Source organism: Antechinus flavipes, chromosome 1, assembly GCF_016432865.1.
Source record: "Antechinus flavipes isolate AdamAnt ecotype Samford, QLD, Australia chromosome 1, AdamAnt_v2, whole genome shotgun sequence".
Taxonomy (NCBI): domain Eukaryota; kingdom Metazoa; phylum Chordata; class Mammalia; order Dasyuromorphia; family Dasyuridae; genus Antechinus; species Antechinus flavipes.
Window position 1 is genome coordinate 33,975,135 of NC_067398.1, and position 24,204 is coordinate 33,999,338.

A 24,204-nucleotide genomic window follows, 5' to 3' on the forward strand; every position below is an offset into this window, starting at 1 on the left:
TGTGAGCATACCGTGTAATGGCACAATGTATTTTAATTGACAACTGAGCTGTAACCAAGTATGCCTACAGAAGGCTCCAGTTGACAATCTTCCTTTCTTAATAGCAACTTTCAAGTGAGACGGGTTGTTGTGAACTGTCAGGTTGAGAGGGAAGAATATCAACAATGGCTGTGACTTCTTATCTCTTTATCCAGCCACCATGTGGCCACGATTGTATGCCATCTATGTTCCTTTTTTTCCCTGATGCTGCTTCTTTCGTGATTATAGGTAATTGAAATTTGGAAATACATTGACTGGGTTATGACTGTGTGAGCTTCAAAAGGTCAGAAGAGTATCAGCAGCTGGGGTTGATAACAGAGTCTCCTGGTAGCCACAGTAACAAAGTTTGGGTGAGAGTCAGAGATGACATGGCAGTAAGCAAGGGAGCAACTCATCCAGTAGCTATGCCATACACTGGAATAATCCTGGTGAATATTCTTTGAAAGGAGAAAGGGACTCTTAGGGCCAGGAGGGACCCTGAGTCACATGTTGTCCTCATGTGGGTGATTCAGCATCTTTGTTTTTCAAGCTTGAGACAATTATTTTTATTTGTATCCCTAGTGCTTAGTATAGTGCCAGCTATATACCTAATAAAGGTTTATTGACTAATTATGCTCAGGAAAAATTGTTCCTCCACTCCCATCCCTCGATCCCCCAACCTTCCTGACTACTATAAGGGGATTTTTTATACTTTTGTACTTAAATATCCCTTTGCTGACATGAGATAGCCAAAGATCCCTCTTTATTCACTGAATTATTCAAGAAATAATAATAATATAACTTTACATAGCACTAACTATGTGCTAACTATTATGCTAAGTGTTTATGAATATTATCTCATTTGATCCTCACAACAACCCTGGGAGGTAGGTGTTAATAATATCTCCATTTTATTGGTGAAAAACTGAGGCAAACAGAAGTTAAATGACTTGCCCAATAAGTCAATGTTACATGTAACTAATCAATTCTCCATGTGGATCAGAGCCAGACAAAGCCTCTTGTCCATTGCTCTAAGGTCTGTCCTCCTTTACCAGTCTCCCCTTGTAGTTGCATCGTGCTTAGCTGAATTGATGGCTTTTGGGGGGAAACATAGAAACAAACTATACAAACTAATTATTTACCATCCTTCAGTCAATTTGGGATGATGAAGATATGGTGTGTTCTAGAAAATTATCTGCAAAATCCCGCCCTCTCCTTTTTCATATTTTCAACAAGAATACCCCTGTCCTGTGATGATTTTCATAAAAATTTTATAAAGTTGAGATAATGGTCATTTGGACCCTTAGTTGCTGAGGTCACCTGAATAATTGGAAATAAAATGATTACCCTTCCTTCCCCTCCTGCCCTTGCCCCAGTCACTGCTTCTTTTCTTCTTTGGGGCCTATCTTAGAGACAAATCACTCAATGCTTTCAAAATTATGTTGCTTCCAATGTGTATGTCATACAAGTTTTGAGTTTGGCTTTGTTTCTTTTCCTGATTTTGTCTTCCTGTGTTCTAATTCCACATCCTCCAAAACTCTGATATTGGGTTTTAAGGTTTCAGAGTGTAAATGGGGTGATTCCTTTTTCATCAATATTGAGAACAGATCAATAGAAATGTCAATCAGTCATTCAACAAATATTTAAGTAAGCACTTAACATTGATGATTCCAAAGAGATCAAAAAGAGATCATAAAAGAAGGGAAAGGACCCACATGTTCAAAAATGTTTGTGGCAGCCCTTTTTTGTAGTGGCAAGGAACTGAAATTGAGTGGATGCCCATCAGTTGGAAAACAGCTGAATAAGTTAGGGTAGATGAATGCTATGGAATATTGTTGTTTTATAAGAAACGATCAGCAGAATGATTTCAGAGAGGCCTGGTGAGACTTACATGAACTGATGCTGAATGAAGTAAATAGAACCAAAAGATTGGTATTTGTTAAGTCTTGGTCAATGATAGGATAAATAGAAAGGGAATTAAGGATAGAGGATAATATAGGGTTGCATAGATGCACTAAGAGATTGAGATTGGGAAGGACAGAAAGTATAGATAATGTAGGGGTAATGGCTTTGAAAACATAAAGGGTGGAGAGATGGGAGATCACGGTGAAAACAAAGAGCAAGATCAATGATTGCAAGGTGCAGGGAAAAATGAAATGATAAAAGATAGTTGTTGCTGTTCAGTTGTGTCCAATTCTTCCATGATCCCATTTGGGGTTTCCTTAGGAAAGATATTGGAGTGGATTGCCATTTCCTTTTCTAGGATAAGATGATGATTAGATAAAAGAATTTCAGAGTTTATGGATGCTAAAATAGAAAACTTGTGGATAAGAGTTACAGATAGCAACAACATCTAACAACATATAATTCTTTAATTTGTGAAACACTTTACATGCATTATTTAATTTGATACTCAATGACTTCAATCCAAAAACAAGCACAGAGAAGCATGATGAAAGTGTCCAAGAGAATGTCATTTAGAACTAAGATGTGCAAGAAGTAAGCATTTGTAAATTATTCAAGAAGAGAGTTGGAAGATGCTGGACATGGTTTACAACAAATAGCATCACCAAAAAAAATTGATTTTATCTTAAAGGACAGGAAACTATTAATTACCAACATGGGAATGAGTTAAGAATTAGCTTTTTTCATTGATTGCTCAGAGCAGAAGTCAAAATCAATATTAAATTAGAAGAAAGGATAAAGTTGAGAAGACACTAGGTCCAATTAGAATAGCTTTAATCCCACTTATTTAAATCACTGCCAGAACTGCAAAATGTTAAGTAGATAAACATAAAGACATTGATGTTGATTTTCACCAACATTATCTCTTACAGAAATTTAAGTAGTATAAAAAAGTTGACCAAAAGGAAGTCAAAAAAGTTCATAAACCACATCTGTCAACCAACACAATCTTTTTCCTAAGGGAGAGATTTGTTTGGCAGCCAAAGGCAATAGTCAATCAGAATATTAATAACAATAGGAGGAATAATAACTTGAACTTATGTAGCATTCAAGGTTTGTGGGTCACTTTACCTATATTATCTTAATTGATCTTCTCAACAACCTATTATTATCCTCATTTTATACTTCTTAGCTATTTGACCCTGGACAAGACACTTAATCCTGTTTGCCTCAGTTTCCTCATCTGTAAAATGAGCTGGAAAAGAAAATGGCAAACCACTCCAGGATCTTTGCCAAAAAAATCCCAAATAGGTTTGTAATAGATCAGAGATGACTGAAAATGACTGAACAACAGTTCTCATTAGCAAACTGCATTTTCATAGCAATACAATTGACTAAAAGATATATACAAAACACATAATCTAATTGTAATCAATGACCTAGAATCCTAAACTCTGGACTTAAAAGGCCTGGCTTCAAACTTGGAGCAAAGAAGGGGTTGATCCCCCAACTTATATCTATCTTTCTTTCTTTCTTTCCTCTTTCTTTTTCTCATGAATACCCAATATAATTCTCAGTCAAATCTCAAGCTCTACTTTCACATAGGGTTTCATACAAGCTTCCAGCCTTAATGCTACTTTAGGAGTTTGACCTCTTCTGAATGGAAGTGAACTTGGGGTGGCTAGAGAAATTGCCTTCTTATAGAGACCTTATAATATTATCCTAAGGATTTAATTTCCACTAAAGGGAAATGAACTTGGGGCTGCTAGAGAAGAAATTTCCTTCCCATTTGATTTGGACTGTCTGAATAATTCATCATTGGACAGAGAGTAAGTAAATTAGTGAATGAAAAAGCGTTTATTGAGATTTTAACATATATAAGATATTATAAGTGCTGAGGTAATAAATGCAAAAGGAACATAGTCCTTGACCCCAAGAAGCTTACATTCTAATGGGGCAAGACACATATAAAGGACTAATAGTCTGTGAGGTATGTTTAGATTTGGGGAGTCACAGAAATGGTGGGTGTGGTTATAATGCAATAGCTCTACATACTCTTTCCAGAAGAAATGGTAGTATCAATTTGATTAAAATTCCCCAAGCAAGGGGCAGCTAGGTGGCACAGTGGATAGAGCACCAGCCCTGAAGTCCAGAGAATCTGAGTTCAAATTTGGCCTTGGATACTTAACACTTCTTTGCTGTGTGATTCTGGGCAAGTCACTTAACCCCAATTGCCTCAGGGAAAAAAAATCCCCCTTATTTCTCGACTCCTGAGCCATATTCTTAATCCTCCTCTCTCCAAGAGGCTTTTGAGTCCAAGCTTTTTCCCTTCCCTGTCTTGTTTCCAGTGATTGTCATTTCTTGGCCAATATGGTAAGCACTTAATAAATGCTTATTGACTATTGACTGACTGGCTCAGTGTTTTTCTGCTATTCATAAGACCCAGACAAGGACCTCTCATGTATGGGAGAGGATTGATTTAGAGAGGGGCATAGAGGGGAATGGCAGAGCTTGAGAAGGGTTATAACTAGACAAAAAATAGATTTTACCAGGTTCAAGTCAAATTAAATAAACAAGTCAATGGACCAGGAACTGTGCTAAACATTGGAGATACAGAAAAAGGGCACATAAACACCCCAGGGGTGACAGTATGCAAGCAATTATGAACAAACAAGACATAGACAGGATAAATTAGCAATAATATAGAAGGCAGGGACTAGCTTTAAGGGAGATTGGGGAAGTCTGCTTGTAGAAAGTTGGATTTTAGCTGGGACTGGAAGGAAGCTAGGGGTGCCAGAAAGGAAGGGTGAAGAGGGAGAAAATTCCAAGCATGGAGAACAACCAGTAAAAATGCCCAGATTTAGGAGATGAAGTGTCTTGAACAAGAAATAGAGTGCCCAGTGACCCTGGATGGAAGAGTATGTGAACTCTTCCTTCAGTCCTCAGTTAGGGGATTAATCCTCAATTAGAAATTAATCCTTCAATTAGACAGGGATCTTTGGAATTATCAATTTATAGCATCCACAAGGTGACAGAATACACCAAGATCCAATCTTAGAGTCAAGAAGACTCATCTTTCTGAGTTCAAATCCAATCTCATATACTTATTATTATGTGGCCCTGGGCAAGTCACTTAAAACTGTTTGCCTCAATTTCTTAATCATAAAATAAACTGAAGAAAGAAATGGCAAACCATTTCAATATCTTTGCCAAGAAAACCCCCATCAGGGTCAAAGAGAGTCAGACATGACTGGACAGCAACAAAACATTCATAAATAGAAAACAATTATGGAATAATTTTAAAACAATGAAGCTTAAATGTTATAAAACTGTTAGCATCTCACTTAATGTTTTCCTTATGCTTAATTACTCCATGTCTTTATACCCAGCAATGAAGTACAGTATTGATCTCCTCAGTGTCAGAAAGATGACCTGTTTTGGGTCCTTAGACAATCCTGAAAGTCTGAAAGGGCTTTAAGTATCATCTCCAGGCAACTTTTGTCCTTCATTTTAATTTAGCTTTCATTTTAAATAAATATTTAGCTGCAATAATTTTGATGAAAAGCTCTTCACTGACTTAATGAAGTATTTTTATGGGTCTCTATAACATCAGTGTCTTAATTACTACAAATGGATAATAAACCCTTTCTCATATTTGAGAATGAGAAGCACATAGAGTGAGCACCATTAGGAACAATTGGATTTCCACTTGATAATTTGGTAAAAAATGTAAATACTGCAAATCACAGCCCAAGGGAAGGTTCTGTAGCTACACCAGCAACCAGAGAGCATGACTAATTTTTTCAGAGATGGTCTTGTTGTTATCCTGGCTGTGACAGAAACAAAATAGAAAATCATGAAGGGGATAAAATCGTTTTTCATTCTGTAGGCACTAATGAATTTTCTTCTGTTGTCTAGAGATATTTAGATCTCCCCTGGAAAAGGTGTTTGTGTTTAGAAATATGTCAAGTAAGTAGATGGAGTTTTTAAAGGATGGGCAGCTGGCTCCTGGATTTTCATGTGACCTTAGGGAAATATTTTAATTTCTTTGTTTCAAAAACAGTCAGACCTCACTAGTTCAGGTTAAGTTGTTTTTTTGGAGGTGGGTGGGTGGGGGAAGAGATTCTGAAGTAATGAAAACGATGATTATGGTCTCTTCAAAGACATCCAGTGTTGTGACTTTCAAGTAAGGTATGAACTTGACTAAGGACAACAAAAAGCTGCTTTACAGCATCCATAACTTATCTCAACGTTTCATTGCCTCCTCAACAGGGAGGTGGGATGGTATAGTGATTAGAGTTCTAGATTCAGGAAAACCTCTGTCAGCTCCTGTCTCTGGGGCATAATCTCTGTATAATTGTGAGCAACTTACTTGGTCTCAGTTTCCTTTTCTGTAAATCGAGGGAGTGGGACTAGAAAGCCCCTAAAACCTTCTTTGACTGTAAAATCTAAGATCCTGTGATCTTCTATCTGATGCCAAGTGCTTCAGTTACAGGATCTGTGAAATAGTACCTTAGTTTTTCCATCTGGAAAATGTTAGACTTACTTGACATGTGTCTCATTTTTTAAAAAAAATTTTATTTAATAATTACTTTATATTGACAGAATCCATGCCAGGGTAATTTTTTTACAACATTATCCCTTGCACTCGTTTCTGTTCCGATTTTTCCCCTCCCTCCCTCCACCCCCTCCCCTAGATGGCAAGCAGTCCTATATATGTTGAATATGTTGCAGTATATCCTAGATACAATATATGTTTGCAGAACCGAACAGTTCTCTTGTTGCACAGGGAGAATTGGATTCAGAAGGTATAAATAACCCGGGAAGAAAAACAAAAATGCAGATAGTTCACATTCGTTTCCCAGTGTTCTTTCTTTGGATGTAGCTGCTTCTGTCCGTCATTTATCAATTGAAACTCAGTTAGGTCTCTTTGTCAAAGAAATCCACTTCCATCAAAATATGTCCTCATTCAATATTGTTGTCGAAGTGTATAATGATCTCCTGGACATGTGTCTCATTTGGATCTTTACAAAAGATCAGCAAGCAAATATTAAGTACTGACTGTTTGCAAAGCACTCTATCAGGCACTTACCACAATGATGTAAAAGAGATTCTATTTTTGGCTTCTTTGATAAGCAGTGAGCTCTGGGGCTTAAGACATGGTAGGGAGGTTCCACTCTATCTAGTTGAGCTAAAATGGGTCATATGCTCATTTTTTTCAGGTGAAACAATTCTCTTTTTTGGGTTATAAAAGAACATTTAGATGTGCACTGACAATCAAGTTCCTTGATACTTAGTGGTTTGTAGATGACCACAGTGGTCTGGAATCCAGAATCCAGAAAGCCCCGAGTTCAAATCCTACCACAGATATTTACTAGCTATGTGACCCGGCGCAAGTCACTTAACCCTATTTGCCTCAGTTTCCTCATCTGTAAAATGGGGATAAAAGTCACAATTTTCTCACATGGTTGTTGTGAGAATCAAATGAGATAATAAATGTGCTTTGCAGACCTTAAAGAAGGAGATAAATGCCAGTGATTATTAATTGTGTTCTTAGGTGGGCTGATGCTCTCATGACTTGGGTGTGGGAGCAGTAGGGAGTTAGTGTGTAAGCATCACAGCCAATCCCATGGACAGGTATATCAGTCATTGTCTTCAGGGGGTTCTTCAATGACCCTTCAACTAGCAGTGGGTAGCAAGCATTTTGGTCTCAGCTGTGAGGATAACCCATCCAGCCCCTGATGACTGAAAAGGGCAGGAGACTTGTATTCAGAGAGCTTTCAGAGACAACTGGTGGTAAAACAGAGGACTGAGGAAGTTCAGAATTGAGGAGATTTGGAGAGAGGTTGGTCAGTGGCATTTAGTTGGAACAGTGCAGATTTCTGACTCTTCTTCTTGTAATGAAGCAGAGTTATTCTTACCCAGAGACCTTTGTGGCAAAAAGAACCACTTTGCTTTTGTGGATCACAGTCAGCTCTGCTCATCAGGTTGAAATAAGTAAAAAGAGAGGGGCAAGGGACTGAAATGATCTGAGGTTTCCAAGGGCCAGCACATGAACTTGAGGAGAAGCAGAAGATAAAACAGAAAAAATCTGTACTGCCACTTAGAGGTGGCTGCTGGGGAGACCGAGTCCAGGCACCTGAGCTTTATCTAGGAACTTCTAGGTTTGGGGCAAGCTGATGAGAGTCTGATTAATCTTTCATTTACATTGTTACCTATCTTGCATGTATATTGTTTCTTGCATGTTGCAAGAAGGTGAGTTCTTTGAGGAGAGGGACCGTGTTTTTCTCCTGGTGTCTAGCACGGTGCTTGACACATATTTGATGCCTGATAAATACTTGTTGACTGACAGATTGACTGAAGGATTGCTTAGTTTTGGGAGATGCTAGAAACACACAGCTCAGAGACAATTGTTCTAAAATAAGTTTGTTTTATTTTTTCTTTTCCTTATTCTCGTGATAGAATACCAATATAGAATTGTAGGTTTTTTTTTTGTAAAAAAGAGTCTTTAATTCTTTATTGTTGTATTCCCAGTGTCAAGTCCATCTGAGATGTAGGAAAGTGAAATGATTAAAAAGAAGATAGTAATCATAAAGAAAGGGAAAAGATCCACATGTGCAAAAAATAGTTGTAGCAGTTTTTTGTCATAGCAAAGAATTAGAAACTGAGTGGATGCCCATCAATTGGGGAATGGATGAATAAGTTGTGGTACATGAAGATAATGTTCTTAAAAATGATGAACAAGCTGATTATAGAAAGACCTGGAAAACTTTATATGAACTGATGCTGAGGGAAACAAGTGGAATCAGAAATATATTGTACACAATAATAGTAAGAATTTGTGATGATCAGTTACGAAAGACATGGTTCTTCTCAGTGGTTCAGTGAGCCAAAGTAATGCCAATAGACTCTGAACAGAAAATGCCATCTGTATCCAGAAAAAGAAGTAAGGAGATTGAATGTAAATCAACACATGCTATGTTCACTTCTTTTTTCTGTTTTTTTTTCCCTCTCTTCCATGATTTTTTTCTTTTGCTCTGATTTTATTCTCCTAACATGATTCATAAAGCAATGTGTATTAAAAATAAATAAATTAAAAGTTAAATTAAATTAATTTTTTTTAAAAGATAGTAAGTCCTACCAGAAAAATTTGACCCTCCCCTTTAATTTCAGGTCTTTCCACTGTAATATTTCCTTGCTCATGAATAAAGAAATTATACATAGTTAAGTCATGCTCCTGTGAGCAACTTGTTCCTGAGATTGGCTTCCATGAAAATACTAGAAAAAGGAAGGTAGACCAATTTCCATAAGATGGAGGCACAAGTCCTATAAGACTCATTCATCTAATTAGGATAACCCTCAGTGACCATGCCCCTAAACTTAGGAGATGCACGCTGTGATTCACAACTGAGGAAAGGAGCAGCAGCTCTTAGATTTCCATAGAGGTCTTGGTCTCTCTGCTAGCCCCACTGGATGTTAAGGAGAGTCCCTGAATCCAAGGGACTGTTTAGTCCCCATTTCATATTATTGGATGGTGGCTTTAGTGCTTAGGTGGAATTCACAAAGAAAAAAAATGAAATAACCCCTCTTTTCTAGAAATTGAAATTCTACAAGAGGAAAGAGACCTAAGATCATCCTTGATTTATGCTTTAAGAAAGCAGAGATGTTACTTGTCCTGTCTGAGTCTGTTTCTTCTTCGTTCCTTTGAATTTCAGAGTTTGGGTGGCCACTAGGGATAAATGATTTCTCTGTCCATCCTTTGTTCCCTAGGGGAGCCCAAACACGCTCCCCCTCTTTGTGGAGTTCATCGGCTGGGCTTTGGCTTCATTCTCTGGCTTGGGGGGCAGTTTGTGTTTTGATGGTTGGGCCCTTGCTGTCTCTAATGCTATTTAAGTGACTTTTGGAGGAGGAATGTTTCAGAGCAGAGCAGACAGTGGCTGGCAGTTGAGAAGAGCACAGATGAAGGCTCTTGAGTCCAAGTCAAAAGAAATCATTTCCTAGAATAACTGCCAGTGTAGACAGGACTGTCGTGTCTGCCAGGGCGGCCTCAAGTGCCTCAGATGATGGCCGACCTCTTCTCCGTGGAGTCGGATGCTATGATTTGACATTTTGAGTGAAGCACCAAAGAGTTTTTAAAAGAGGCAGACAATAAAGAACTTCCCCAGCTAATTAAGGCGTTGTTTGCTTTATAACCTCCACTGGAAAGTTGAGTGGGAGCGGCTGTCTAGCAGGCTTAGGTGAGAGGCAGACAGGACTTTGTAGGTTCTGAAAGCACTGAGTTTTGCCTGGAGGGGATAGTCAGAGGGGGGATGAGAGGGGAGTCTGAGGTGGGGGTGATGGAGTCTGGTTGATTTCTCACACAGAAAGATGACAGGTTATTATTAGGCAAAAGGGGGAGAAGGGAATCTGAGGTTAGGCCCGAGGATTTTGCCATCGAAGCGAGAGGTGTCTGTACCAGGTACATCTCACAGTGGAGGAAATATGGATTAGCCAGCCATCAAAGCCTGAAGGAAAGGAAATTTCTCTTGATGTCAGCTTTTGGAAATCATTATCTGTGCTGCCGTTTCAACAATCCAGGTTCTTGTTAAGGATGCTGGAAACCAGAGTCTTTCAGTGTGAAATTAACGCATTTATTAGTGTCATATATTTCTGCCTCAAAGGGGAGCTTAGAGCTTATCTAGGCTGGTTCCTTCAATCAATCGAGGAATGAATTAACAAACATTTATTAGATGCCTACTGTGTGCCAGGCACTGTGCTAGGTCCTGGGAATGGTTATTCAGTTTTTTTTAAAGTCATATCCCACTCTCTGTGATGCCATTTGGTATTTTCTTGGCAAGGATACTTGAGTAGTTTGCCGTTTCCCACTCCAGGTCATTTTTACAGATGTGGAACGGAGGCAAACAGAGTAACGTGACTTACCCAGGATCACATAGCTAGTAAAAGATTTGAATGAAGGAAGATGAGTCTTTCTGATTTTAAGCCCAGTGCTCTAGCTACTGTACCACTTAGCTGTAGCATGTCCAGGGATACAGATGCACAAGTGAAATAGCGCCTGTCTTTAAGAAGCTTCATGCTATCAAGAGGAAGAGCATAGATGTATATAAATACATACAATGTATATCCAAAGCAAATACCAGATAATTTTAGAGCATAAGCTGATGGGAAGATCAGAGAGGGCCTCCTGGAGGAGGAGGCTTTGGAGTTGAGCTTTGATGGAAAGTGGGGATTCTCTCTGAGAGGACGGGGTGCATTCCACATTGGGGAATTACTAGAGAAGGAATGGAGAGTGGAGTGCTTGAGGAACAGAAAGCCATTTGCCTGGGATGTAGGAATGAAATGGGAAAAAAACCATTTATTAAGCATTTAACAAATGCCAGGTATAGCGTTGTATTGGAAATATAAAGATTCATAAGCAAAAATTTGCCCTCAAGAAGTTTATATCCTAAGACAATGCAAAGCAATTAGGAGCAAGTGACTAACTTACCCAGGGTCATACAGCTCATAAGTGTCTGAAACTAGATCTGAACTCAAGTCCTCTTGATTTCAGTGCTCTATCCACTGAGCTACCTAACTGCCCTAAATTCAGTATTTTTTGGGCATATAATTTTTTTTTTTGTTGTTTTGGATTCTGGGGATCCAGAGACAAAAGTAAAACCTTTCCTGACTTTAAGGAACTTACATTCTCCACCAGAGGGTATATGAATAATTGGAATGTTCATGAATGTTCATGTTTATATGTCACTTTTAAGATTTGAAAAGAAATTTTCACTTGTTATCTCATATGAGCCTCACAACACCCCCATGATGTAGGTGCTTTTATTAAGTCCATTTTATTAATGATAAAACTGAGACTTATAGTCGTTAACTAACCTTAGCTGCTGTGTGGATATATAGTTATATATCTCCACACACATACATATAACTATATATAATTATATGTATGAAGACAGAGAGAGAGAAAGAAGTGGGAAGGAGGAAGGAGAAAGAGAAAGTATATGAGCTCTACTTTACCTGGTCTTTTCAAACAATATAAGTGCAAGATAATTTGAGGAAGGAAAGAACATCACAACTGGAGGCATCAGGGAAAATTTTCTGTAGGCAGTAAAGTTTGAACTCATCTTGGAAGGAAGATAAGTATTAGAAAAAGCTGAGAGGAGAAGGGAGCATATTCCAAGCATGATGAAACATGGAAGCAGGAGATATTTCAAATGGACTAATGTTTGTGCTTTGCAAACTTTAAAGCTCGCTCTACCTATCTATCTATCTATCTATCTATCTATCTATCTATCTATCTCTTCATCATCATCATTAAAAACAGCAGATGTTACGCCTATGAAATGTTGAGTGTGAAAAAAGCTAGTGTCTGGTCTATGTGAAACTTAACTATCTGAGGGAATGGGATATAAAGTAGGGCTGGAAAGGTAAGCTGGAACCTTAATGGAGGGGGAATTTTAAAAGTCAGTCTAAGAAATGTGTATTTTATTAAAGATATTTGAGTTGGAGCATGACATTGTTAGGCATGTGCATTAGAGAGATTATTTTGAAAGCTTTGCAGAGGATGGATTGAAGAGAGGAAATGGATGGTCAATTTTAAAGCACCTTGTGTAATTAAGGCATTTTAATCAGCTTCTAATACACATTGATAGTCCTTTTACATGACTTTTCTTTGCTTGTATTTAGAATCCTATGAAAATCATATCTTAATAATGATTATTCTCTGTGGGCAGGTATGAAAATAACACATTGGACCCTATTAAATGCAAAGGAGTGTGATTTGACACATATTCCTAGAACTAAGCCTGGATTTGCATTGTCAACTGCTAATGTAATCCAATGTGTGCCAATCTAATCCATTCCATTCCTGTCCATTAGAGAGTCCTGTTAATGAAATTCAAGGTAATGGTCCAATCCCTAAGTAGGTCAATTATTTTCATTCTGTTTCACAGCCAAAGCCTGAGTCCCAAATCATGTTATTAGAACTTATTGTTGGTCACCATAAAGATTAAATGAGAGTCTAGCCAATAAATCCCATACATGCCAGTCTTATCCAATACATTCTTATCCAACTATCTATTTCTACTTACTTAGATGAAAGGCACTGTGTTAGGCTATAGGACTACAAAGACAATAAAAAAAATATTCCTAGCCTTCAAGTGGCTTATATACTACTCATGAGGATATAACCTATGCGGTAAGAATATAGATGATAACTTAATTTTTTTAAAATGGAAGCTTTTTAGTGACAAAACATATGCATGGATAATTTTTCAACATTGGCCCTTGTAAAACCTTTCTTCTAACTATTCCCCTCCTTCTCTCCACCCTCTCCCCTAAATGGCAGGTAATCCAATACATGTTAAATATATGTTAAATCCAATATCTGTATACATATTTATACAGTTATCTTGCTGCACAAGAAAAAATGGATCAAGAAGGAAAAAAGAAACTGAGAAAGAAAACAAAATGCAAGCAAAAAACAACAGAAAGAGTGAAAATGCTATGTTGTAGTCCACACTCAGTTCCCACAGTCCTCTCTCTGTGGCTCTCAGCACAAGATTATTAGAACTGATCTGAATCATCTCATTGTTGAAAAGAGTCACAGCCATCAGAATTTATCACTGTATAATCTTGTTGTTGCTGGGTACAATGATCTCCTAATTATGCTCATTTTACTTAGCATCAATTCCTATATGTCTCTCCAGGCCTCTCTGAAATCATCTTGTTGGTCATTTCTTATAGAATATTCCATAACATCCATATACCACAATTTATTCAGCCATTCTCCAATTAATGGGCATCCATTCAGTTTCCAGTTTCTGGCCTCTACAAAGAGACCTGCCACAAACATTCTTGCACATACAGGTCCCTTTCCCTTCTTTAAGATCTCTTTGTGATATAAGCCCAGTAGAAACACTGTTGAATCAAAGGGTATGCACAGTTTGATAACTTTTTGGGCATAATTCCAAATAGCTCTCCAGAATGGCTGGATCCGTTCACAACTCCACCAACAATGTATCAGTGTCCCACTTTTCCCACATTCCTCCAACATTCATCATTATCTTTTCCTGTCATCTTAGTCAATCTGAGAGGTGTATAGTGTTACCTCAGAATTGTTTTAATTTGCATTTCTCTGATCAATAGTGATTTAGGACATTTTTTTTTTCATATGACTAGAAATGGTTTTAATTTCTTCATCTGAAAATTGTTTATTCATATCCTTTGACCATTTAAGGGGTAATTTTTCACCAGTGACTCTTGCAAAAATCTTGTGTTCCAATTTCTCTCCCTTCCCCCACTCCCTCTCCTAGATGTCAAATAATCCAATATATGTTAAACATGGTAAAAAAAAATGTAAATCCAATATAGGCATACATATTTATATAATTATCTTACTGCACAAGGAGAATCAGATCAAAAAGGAAAAAAATGAGAAAGAAAATAAAATTCAAGAAAACAACAACAAAAGAAGTAAATATACTATATTGTAGTCCATACTCAGTTCCCACAGTCTTCTCACTGGGTATAGATGGCTCTCTTCATCACAAAATCATTGGAACCGGGCTGAATCATTTCATTGTTCAGAAGAACCACAGATAGATGGTAATTTGAAGAAGAAGAAGATAAGAACACTAACAAACAGAGCAATAGGGCAATATTTCCCTATAGGTGGTATGATATAGAGATACTCATTTCCCATGTTATATGGATACGAGCCTTGAAAGAAGCTGAGGATTCTGTGAGATGAAAGAGAAGGGACAGAAGCATTTGGAAGGAGATAAAATGCTGAGTTTGGGGAAAAGTAAGCAGCCTTATTTGACTGGAATATAGAGCTCATGAAGGTTTGTATTGTTAAATTAATCCAGAAAGGCAAACTGGGTTAATTGATCAAATTACAAATTGAGGAATTTGTATTTGATCTTCCCAAGCTCTCATCCATTGTCTTATGGTGAAACAAAAAGCTCTTATAACATGATTAGCCAGTATTGGGGTTAAAGCTTTGGCCAGAAACAGAATGAAAATAATTGGCCTACCTAGGGATTGGACCATTACCTTGAACTTTATTAACATGGCCTCTAACTGGAGCAAACCATGCCCCTGGTCAGCTGTGAAGGATGGTAATGAACAGTACCAAGCACATAATCCTCAGAGGAATTCTATTGGAGATGCCTGCTAGCTGAAATTACCAACTTCCCCTCCCTGATTCATTTCATTTTTGCCCTCTTCTACGATGTTTAACAACATCAATGTATCAGAAGATAATCTTGATATGGTTAATCCCATTACCTGTTATTCCCTTTGCACAGCAATCTCATCATTAATTCCCCTAGAGGAACACTTAGTATTAAATTTGGTTGAGGGAATCCTAATTACATACACATTTCCCCTGTTTAAACCAGACTACTCTTCACACCGTGAGACCGGAAAGCTACATCTGCTCATCTCCATCCCATTGGTACTAACTTCTTGAAGATTTTACTTTTACTGCAGAAACAGTAAATACGCAAAATGCAGACCAGAGTGCAAACAAACTAGATTATACTCAGAACTCGCAATTAAGGAGATTAAGAACCTTTGAGACTATCAAGTCCATAGAACATCTGGAGGTTAGGTAGAAAAAAGTTTGCCAGGTTTTAATTTTTTAAAAAATAAATTAGTTTTGCATTTGAGGGGAGCATTTGTAGGGGCAAGGTGAGGCTGCTTTTTATTTAGTATTGAAGTTGAAACTTGATCACACCAAAAAAAAGATTTTCAGGATCTTCTAGTTATTTCAAAGACTCAGGGAATTTCAATTGGAACGAATGACAAAGGGATTTCCTTTTAAAAAATGAAAATGTAAACTCCTGGGAGGATCAAGAACTGTTTTGTGTTCCTAGTGCTTAATGCCGAACTCTGAACAAAACAGGTGCTTCATTCCTTTCTGGATCCACTCCTGGAGTTCTTTCTCCACTATCCTATAGGGCCACTTCCAGTCATCTTGATCTGCATCTTGTCACTGGATCCAGATGACTCCAGGGGAGAAAATGAAGCTAGTGACTTTGGACAGCCTTCCCTCCCTCAACCCCAATTCTTTTATTTGTCATGGTATCATTTCCCTGATGTCATGATCTTCTTCCAGAATGAAGAACAAACAATAACAACAACCACCACAACAGAAGCCTTTTTGTACATATTTCAGTAATATCCCTGTATTTATTCATGTCAATGTAGATATGAATAGAGAGAGATATGTATTATATTTCAGTGATATAAGATAAATATAGGACATCAGAGTTTGAATTTTGGTTCTATTATTTACTACCAGTGAGAACTCAGCAAGTCCCTTAACCACATTGACTTTCAGCTTCTTCACCTATAAAAGGGAAACAGGAAAATAAGAGAAAAACTAGTTGAATTTTGAGATCTCCTTCAAGTTTAGTAGATGGCTTATTAATGTGCAGTTTAAAAAAGTTTATTTAATTTAATAAAGTAGTACTAAAATTGTCTGGGTCCATTTCTAAATTTCTTTTTTTTTGTGTGTGTGTGTGTTTTAATGTTTTATAAATATCTTTTTTTTTTTTTTTTGGTATCTATTACTTCTCCCTTACTCCCTTACATAAATGCTCTTGTCTATCACCAATAAGTATAGTCATATAAAACATTGGCTTTGAAACTGTGGTCTCTGTTCTTATCTCAAGTCCTTCATCTCTGGCCAACTAGAGGCAGAAATCATGCTATTTCAAGTCTTCTAAAGTTGTGATTGGTTACTGTATTAAACAGAGTTCTAAAGCTTCTCAAAGTGTCGATTCTTCTCCCGGTTCTGCTCATTTCAATCTTTATCAGTTCTAACAAATCTTGCCAAACTTTTTGGAATTCTTTACATTTTGTAATTTCTTAAAATTCATCAATATTTCCTTTATTCGTAAGACACAATTGCATTTCAATTCAGGAACTTATTTTGTTTCTAGTTCTTTGCTACAGCAAAAATACATGTTGTTAATACATTTGTCCATGTGGATCTTTTCTTCTAACTTTTGGGGGATAAATAGCTAGTAGTGATATCACTAGGTCAAATATCATATACAGTTTAGTGACTTTTGGGGAGTAGTTTAAATTTTTTACTGAGAATTCACAGGATCACAAGCAGATTTAAACCTGAAGGGGATCTCAAAATTCATCTAGTCTTTTTCTCTTATTTTTCTTGTTCCTCTTTTTAGATAAAGCTGAAGTTCAAAGTGGTTAAGGGACTTGCTGAGTTCTCATTGGTAGTAAATAGCAGAACCAAGATTCAAACTCTGATGTCCTGTATTTATCTTATATCATTGAAATAAAGTACATATCTATTTCTATCCATACGCATAAATACAAGCATATTACTGAAGTATGTACAAATAAATAACATGTATATATTCTTTATCCAGGACTTTATTGAGTCCTGCGGTTATGAGACCATTCAGCCCTTCCCCATAAAGATCTTCAGCAAGGAAGATTCCATGGCTTTGTTCACTGACAATCTCTAAATTTATCGGAGCAATCAATCTGGATGGAACTTTTTAGATTTTTATGGATGACACCGTTTGTTTTTTCTACTCAAATATGAGCAGGTTACAAGCTTTAGAAAACTCTGTTTTTTCTTCCCCTGGGATCTTAAATGAGATTATCACGGATATATTTTTATTGGCTCCCAAATGAAAAAATAGATCTTTTCAGAATGACAGGGCCAGAGACCTACCTTGGCCATTTCCATCTATGTTTGGACTGTCCATCAACTTTCTTCCCATAGTGCATTGCCACTGAAATCTTTTGGCAGCAAAACAATTATGCTGTAAATTGTAAGCGGGGCAGGGAAATGTCAAATTAAACTCACTGTGTGATTAGTGGAGGATTTTGTGATAAATTCTGCACATAAAACTTCTTTGTAACTGTATCATCTATGAGCATTTGTATACTCTCCTCCCCCATATATATCTCTCAAAATGAAGAACAATGACTAATGGGTTGGCCAAGCAATAAATGCATAATGAAGCATCACCTTTGATCTCTCCTGCTTACTCTGAGGTCAAAGTTTGGATGGGTTATAAATCATGATTTATGCTTTTAAGTCTTAGGTATTTTTAAAGCAGTTTGTTTCTCTTCTGCTTTGATTTTGAACTATTTAATTATTCATTGGTCCCTCGACCAACAATATTTTCACCCCCATTTTATTAGGTGCAATTTGTATGCTTTTGATGTGGTTGGATTTAAAAAAATTTTTTTTTTATTTTTTCCTATGACCTGACTCTTCTTTAACTTTGGATATGCTGAAATTACATGGACAGTAGCTTGAACTAAGCTAATGCACTTAAACAAAAACCTAAAACAATTCTTTTATACACATATAATTAAATACATGATAGAGAACATCATGTATAATTTCCAATGTCTTCAAATATATTCTTTGAGATCTGATACATCTGATATCTTTTTATCAAGCCCCTAATTTTTAAATTTGCAAAGTCAAAGACTCTTTAAAGACAGAAAGTATTTAATTACTATAGAATCACAGAATTTCAGAGCTAGAGAAGATTTCAGTGATTATCAAGTCCAGCCCATACTGGAGGTATTTAGGTGGGGAGAGGGGACACCTTACCTATTGAGGTAGCCCCATCCCCTTTTAGTATCTCTAATTGTTAGGAAGTTTTTTCTGACATGAAGCTGAAATTTGCCTCCATTCATCATTCCCAATTCTCCTGTTTGAGACCAGAATATCTCATGCTTCTTCTACATGACAGCCTTTCTGTTTTTAAATACTTAAAGATGGCCATTAATCTTTAAATAGTTAAAGATGGCTATTATGTCCCCCTGCCCCTAAATCTTCTCTTCTCCAGATTAAACAACCCAAATTCCTTCACTGGTCCTTCATATGATATGGACTCTAGGTTATTGCCCACCCTGGCTCTCTCCTTTGGATGTTCTCTGGCTGATTAATGTCTTTCCATAAGGAGGTGTCCCAGCTCCCAGGGAAGAAGGCAGAGGTTTCATCAGCTCCTTATTCCTGGAAGTGATATTTTCCTCAATACCACCAAAGTTCACATTAGCTTTTTGCAGCATCATATGATACTGTTGGCTCATACTGGATTTGTAACACATCTCAGATATTTTTCAGACAAATTGCTGCCTAACCATGCCTCTGCCATCTTGTCCTTTTGATACCAGTAATGGATTTTAAAATACTGCCTGAATTTGTGATGGATGAATTTTCCAATACAGCAAATGGGTGGGTAATTTTTAAAAACAGAGAAGGCTTTCATCATGAGCTTATTGGTTAACAGTACTAGAAATTTGAATTGGTTTTCCAGTTATTAAAAAGCCAAAATGATACCATCAAATCACATTGACTGTGCATAAATTCCTTTTAATCTCAGTGGTTGATCTTAAATCTCAAGTTTGATGGATGAATGAGGACTCTTTAGCCTCATGCTATTTCATGTGAAAATATATCAATCAACCTTTTAGCATAATTTGACATGATAATTGGATACTGGCAAAAGCTTATTTCATATATTACTTCTGTTAATTTGTTTTTATGTTCCACTTAAAGCTCCATGCCACTCAGAGACCCATGAAGAAGAAGTATGAGACAGCATCTTTATGAAAAACATTGGGATGTCTTTTGGATAGCGTGTGAATTACTTATGTATTTTACATAGCATTCTCCCACTTCAAAAATAATTTCTTTCCAATAGGAGATGATTGAAAGACCATGGCATGTTTTAGGTACCCTTTTGTCTCCTTATTCAAAGTCCTGACCACATGGCAGCTCTGGAAGATGTAGCCACAGTGCTAAAAAGCATTTATCACCACCATTAAAAAAAATTGGAAAATGCGTATAGAAGAAAGCCATTACCTTCTTAACTACCAAATAAACTCACTGATCTATGTAGATGATGATGAAATATCTCTGGTCCTTCAATCTTTTTCCTCTTTGTTCTCTTTGCTGCAATTCATGTTGGGATATTGATGGTAATATGTAACCTCGGTAACCATTTCCCGCACTTTCCTCCCTCCTCCCTATCCCAGCCTCAAGCTTGTCCTTTCTGCCTGCAAAATTTGTATTTTCAGCTTCATTTTTGCCTTAATAAGAATGCCTCAAATTATTCAATACATTTTGGGATATCTGATTCATTTGTATTTTTAAATTTGTACAGTTTCAGATGTCAATCTTTTGCATCTTAATTTCTACCAAACTACGCAGGAAATTAGAGCTATTTCTATCTCAGGTTCGTGCTGGCATTTTTTTTTTCTTTTAGGCAAGAGGTCTATTGTTCTTGGGATGGAACTCACTGTACTTTTGGTATATTTATTAGGAATATATTTACATTTTTTAGACTTACGAAAATCCCTTCTATCTCAGCCACCCAGCCCTTAAGACTTCTCTTTGCTAAATGCTCTTAGACTTTTTCATAGTCAGGTCCTCTATTTCAGATTCACAAGAGTGGAACGTGACTGAAGGAAATAACCTTCCATTTCAGATTCAGAAGGTTATAAGAATTGTAGCAGGACATTTTAGAAGAGTAACTTTCAAGGGAATTGTTTTAAAAACCTGCATATCAATCCACGAGAGATTTTTGATTTGTCATTATGTTTCTATTTCTGCTCTAAAAGTCTATAATTGGGTTAGTTAGGTAGAGCAATGGATAGAGCACCATCCCCAAAGTCAAGAGGACCTGAGTTCAAATCCAAACTCAGACAATTAACACCTCCTAGCTGTGTGACCCTGGGCAAGTCAATTAATTCTTATTGCCTCATCAAAAAAAAAAAAGTCTTTACAATTGTGGGTATGCCCTGACTTGAAAAGGAAGTGGTACTTACCTGAGCATTTAGGGTTAATGATGTTAAGTATTGACTCTGGGAATTCCAACCATATATTGAGAATATGACTGTCAGGAAAGAAAAGTCTTAAGCAGGAGTGCACATTGAGATGTCTATAAGAGAAGTCCCATTTTGGAACATGAAGAGGCAAAGTAAATTGTTGATACGTTCAACAGTTCATTGAAGTCCACTTGAAGTCCATTAGGAAAGTTGATCAGCCCACTTGAGAAGGAGAGATTTGCATGGATGGAGTTTTGCACCAGCTGTAGGATCTTTATTCCATTTTCCTCAAAACCTCCTTTTCTTGTTTTATTACATACAATAGACAAATGGCAACCCAATGCGGACTAGCATATAAGAAGTGTAGACCTTCTGGGCCATTGGATGGGTCATGAACCAATTTAACCTATGGGCTTTTATAAGACCTCATCCAGTCCAACCTTCTACATTGTACAGAAGAGGAAATTGGGTCTTAGAGAGGCTAAGAAACTCTCTACAGTTAATGTCAGGACTCTTTTGACTTCAGGATTCTTTCTATTGTGCCATGCTGAGCCTCCTATATATGGAATTGGTGGAAAACCCCAAATATATTACTCTAAAATAAGGCTGAATATGACCATACAACAGTAAAAGAGAGCAGCAAATGGCTAGCAGGGCATTCTTTTTTCCACTTTATACTTCTGAATATTTGATCATTGTGGATCTAGTCCACCCAGCCCCAAACCAGCTGTTCCCAGATACACCTGTCTTATCTACAATAGGGGTATTCTCTACTACCTTCCATGGTCCCCTATTGCCTTCTTTTTTATGGTCTATTACATTTTTATTTACTTTGTTTAATTTTTCCAATTCCATTTTAATCTGTCACTAGCATACTGAAGTTCTATTGGATGCATTGGATCCAGAATTTCATTGCTCTGGCCAAGACATTGAGAAGTTCCTTGCCAGTAGTCACCTAAGTAGTAATTGTCAAAAGCAGGACCTGAACTTTGTCTTCCTTGTTCTGAATTGGGTTCACTATCCATTAGGAAGTACTGCCTCTTCCAAATGAATGGTACTCTATTGCCTTCTAAATGAAATTCAGCGTCCTTGACAACTGGGCACCATCTCACCTTTCCACCCTTATCTCCTCCTACTGCTTGGCATGTAAGCCATATTCCAGGCTAGTTGTGAATTCCTCCTGGACTTTCTTGCCTCTGAAACTTTGCTCTTGCTGATCCTTCTCTACAATTGCTGTCTCTTGAAATCTTACCCTTCCTTTAAGGAAGGAAAGAGGGAAGAGGAAGAGGGAAGCAAGCATTTGTTGTTCACTTGTTTTTTAGTTATCTGACTTTTGGGATTCTTTTGGCAAAGATACACGGACTGATTTGCCATTTCCTTCTCCAGCTCATTTTACAGATGAGGAAACTGAGGCAAATAGTGTTAAAGGATTTGCCCAGGATCACATAGCTAGGAAGTGTCTAAAGCCAGATTGGAACCTGGAGATCAGGATTCTTCTAGACTCCAAGTCCAGCATTCTCTCCACTATACCACCTAGCTGCGTCTATTTGGCACCTACAATGTCCCAGGTACTGTGCTAGGCACTCTACAAATGTTATCTCATTTGGTTGTCACAACAACCTTGCAAGATATTTGGTATTGTGCTCCATTTTACAGATGGGGAAAATGAGAAAATAAAGGTAAAGCGATTGCCCGAGTCACACAGTTACTGAGTATCTGAAGCTGGATTTGCATTCAGGTTTTCCTGACCTCAGGCTTAGCACTCAATCCAGTATAGCACCCCATAGCTGCCTCTAAGATCCAACTTTTTGTGCTTATAATAGCAAATGCTACATGAAACATCCTCTGATTCTTCAGAACAGCAAAATATACAACATAAATATGAATCAGACACAATATACTTAATACTAACCCATTTAAAGAATGAGACTAGAAAACCACATATGTTAAATGCATTAAAGGCATGTGAAATAAATGATATTCCTTGTTCAAAATAAGGAATGGAAAGATTAGAAGAACAAGGAGATGATGCAATATATATATATTTATATCTATATGTATTATAGATATAGATATATGTCTGAATACTCACCCGTACATACATACACACATGCATGATGAAGATAAATACATTTGTATACACACATATATCCTTCTATAGGACCATGACTTCAATGAAGGTAGAGCCCGGCCTATTTTTAAAATTAATTTTATTTTCAATTATCAAGCATTTCCCCCCTTTACAAGAAATAAAACAAAACAAAGTCCTTTTTAATAAGTAATCAAATCAAACAAAACAAATTCTCACATTGATTCCATTCCACAGAATTGTCTCATGAGGCAAATGTAGTCCATCCTCTCTGTCAGGAGGTGGGCAGCCTTCTCTGTCATCACAGAGACAGTCTTATTGAGCCTTCCTCTCTCTATCCCTCCCCTCAGCATTTAGCATTCTGTTTCTTACATAGTAGGAACTAAATACTTTTTTTTTTGAGGATTTAATCTTAAGAGGTGACTTTGGAACATTTTAAATCCCCTTCAATGGTAAACTAACTGATTTAATCCAAGATCTTATCTTTTATATTACAAACCAGTATAAAGTGAATCAGGCAGGATTATATGTGTTCAAAACCAGGGGAAAGCCTTATTGAAACAATCACAGAGTGCACATTTAGCAGAAAAGCATAATTGCAAAGAATAAGAGTTGGATCCGGCAACTGGATCCTAGCTCCGGGGCATGGTGGCAGATGGAGGGTTGAGTCTAATAAGCTTCAAGTCCCTGTTGCCCAGCCAGCCACGGTAAAGGAGTAATAATAACACTCTCGAAGAACGAACACATCCATCAAAGGCTGACAAACCTCTGACACAGATTTTCTTTATGTTACTAAAGGAGCTAGTTAAATGTGATGGAGTTGCTAATAAAAATTCTTTGGTGGTCCTAATGAAACATCTTTCGTCCATTGGCTCCCCCGTGCATCCTGGCAAATGGCTTAGCTGTGTAAATATATGGGTGGTCAAAGTCCCATTGTCATCTAAGAAAAGGAATGGAAACCTGATTGAGACATTGTGAGTGGTCTTTTTGGAATCATCAGGAAACCACAGGTGATGGTTTCTCCTTTGGGCTTTCTCACCATAAGGCTGCTTTAGGAAGGCTAGGGCCATTTTGTCACTTACTAGAGGGGTGACTGTGGACAAGCCATTCTTATTTTCTGGACCACCAATTCCTCTTGTAAAATGAGGGAGCTGACTCAGATCAGAGGTGAAGCTAAACCAGATTAAGCTACAACTGTAATTCCTCTCAGGGTTGTTATAAGGATCTAAAAAGATAACCATGTAAAGTGCTTACACAATACCTGGCACATAATAGGTGTTATATTAATGTATTTTATTTTGTTAGCTGTTATTGTATTTGCCATATTATTTTTATTGTTGTTATTATAATGTGCTTCAAAGAAG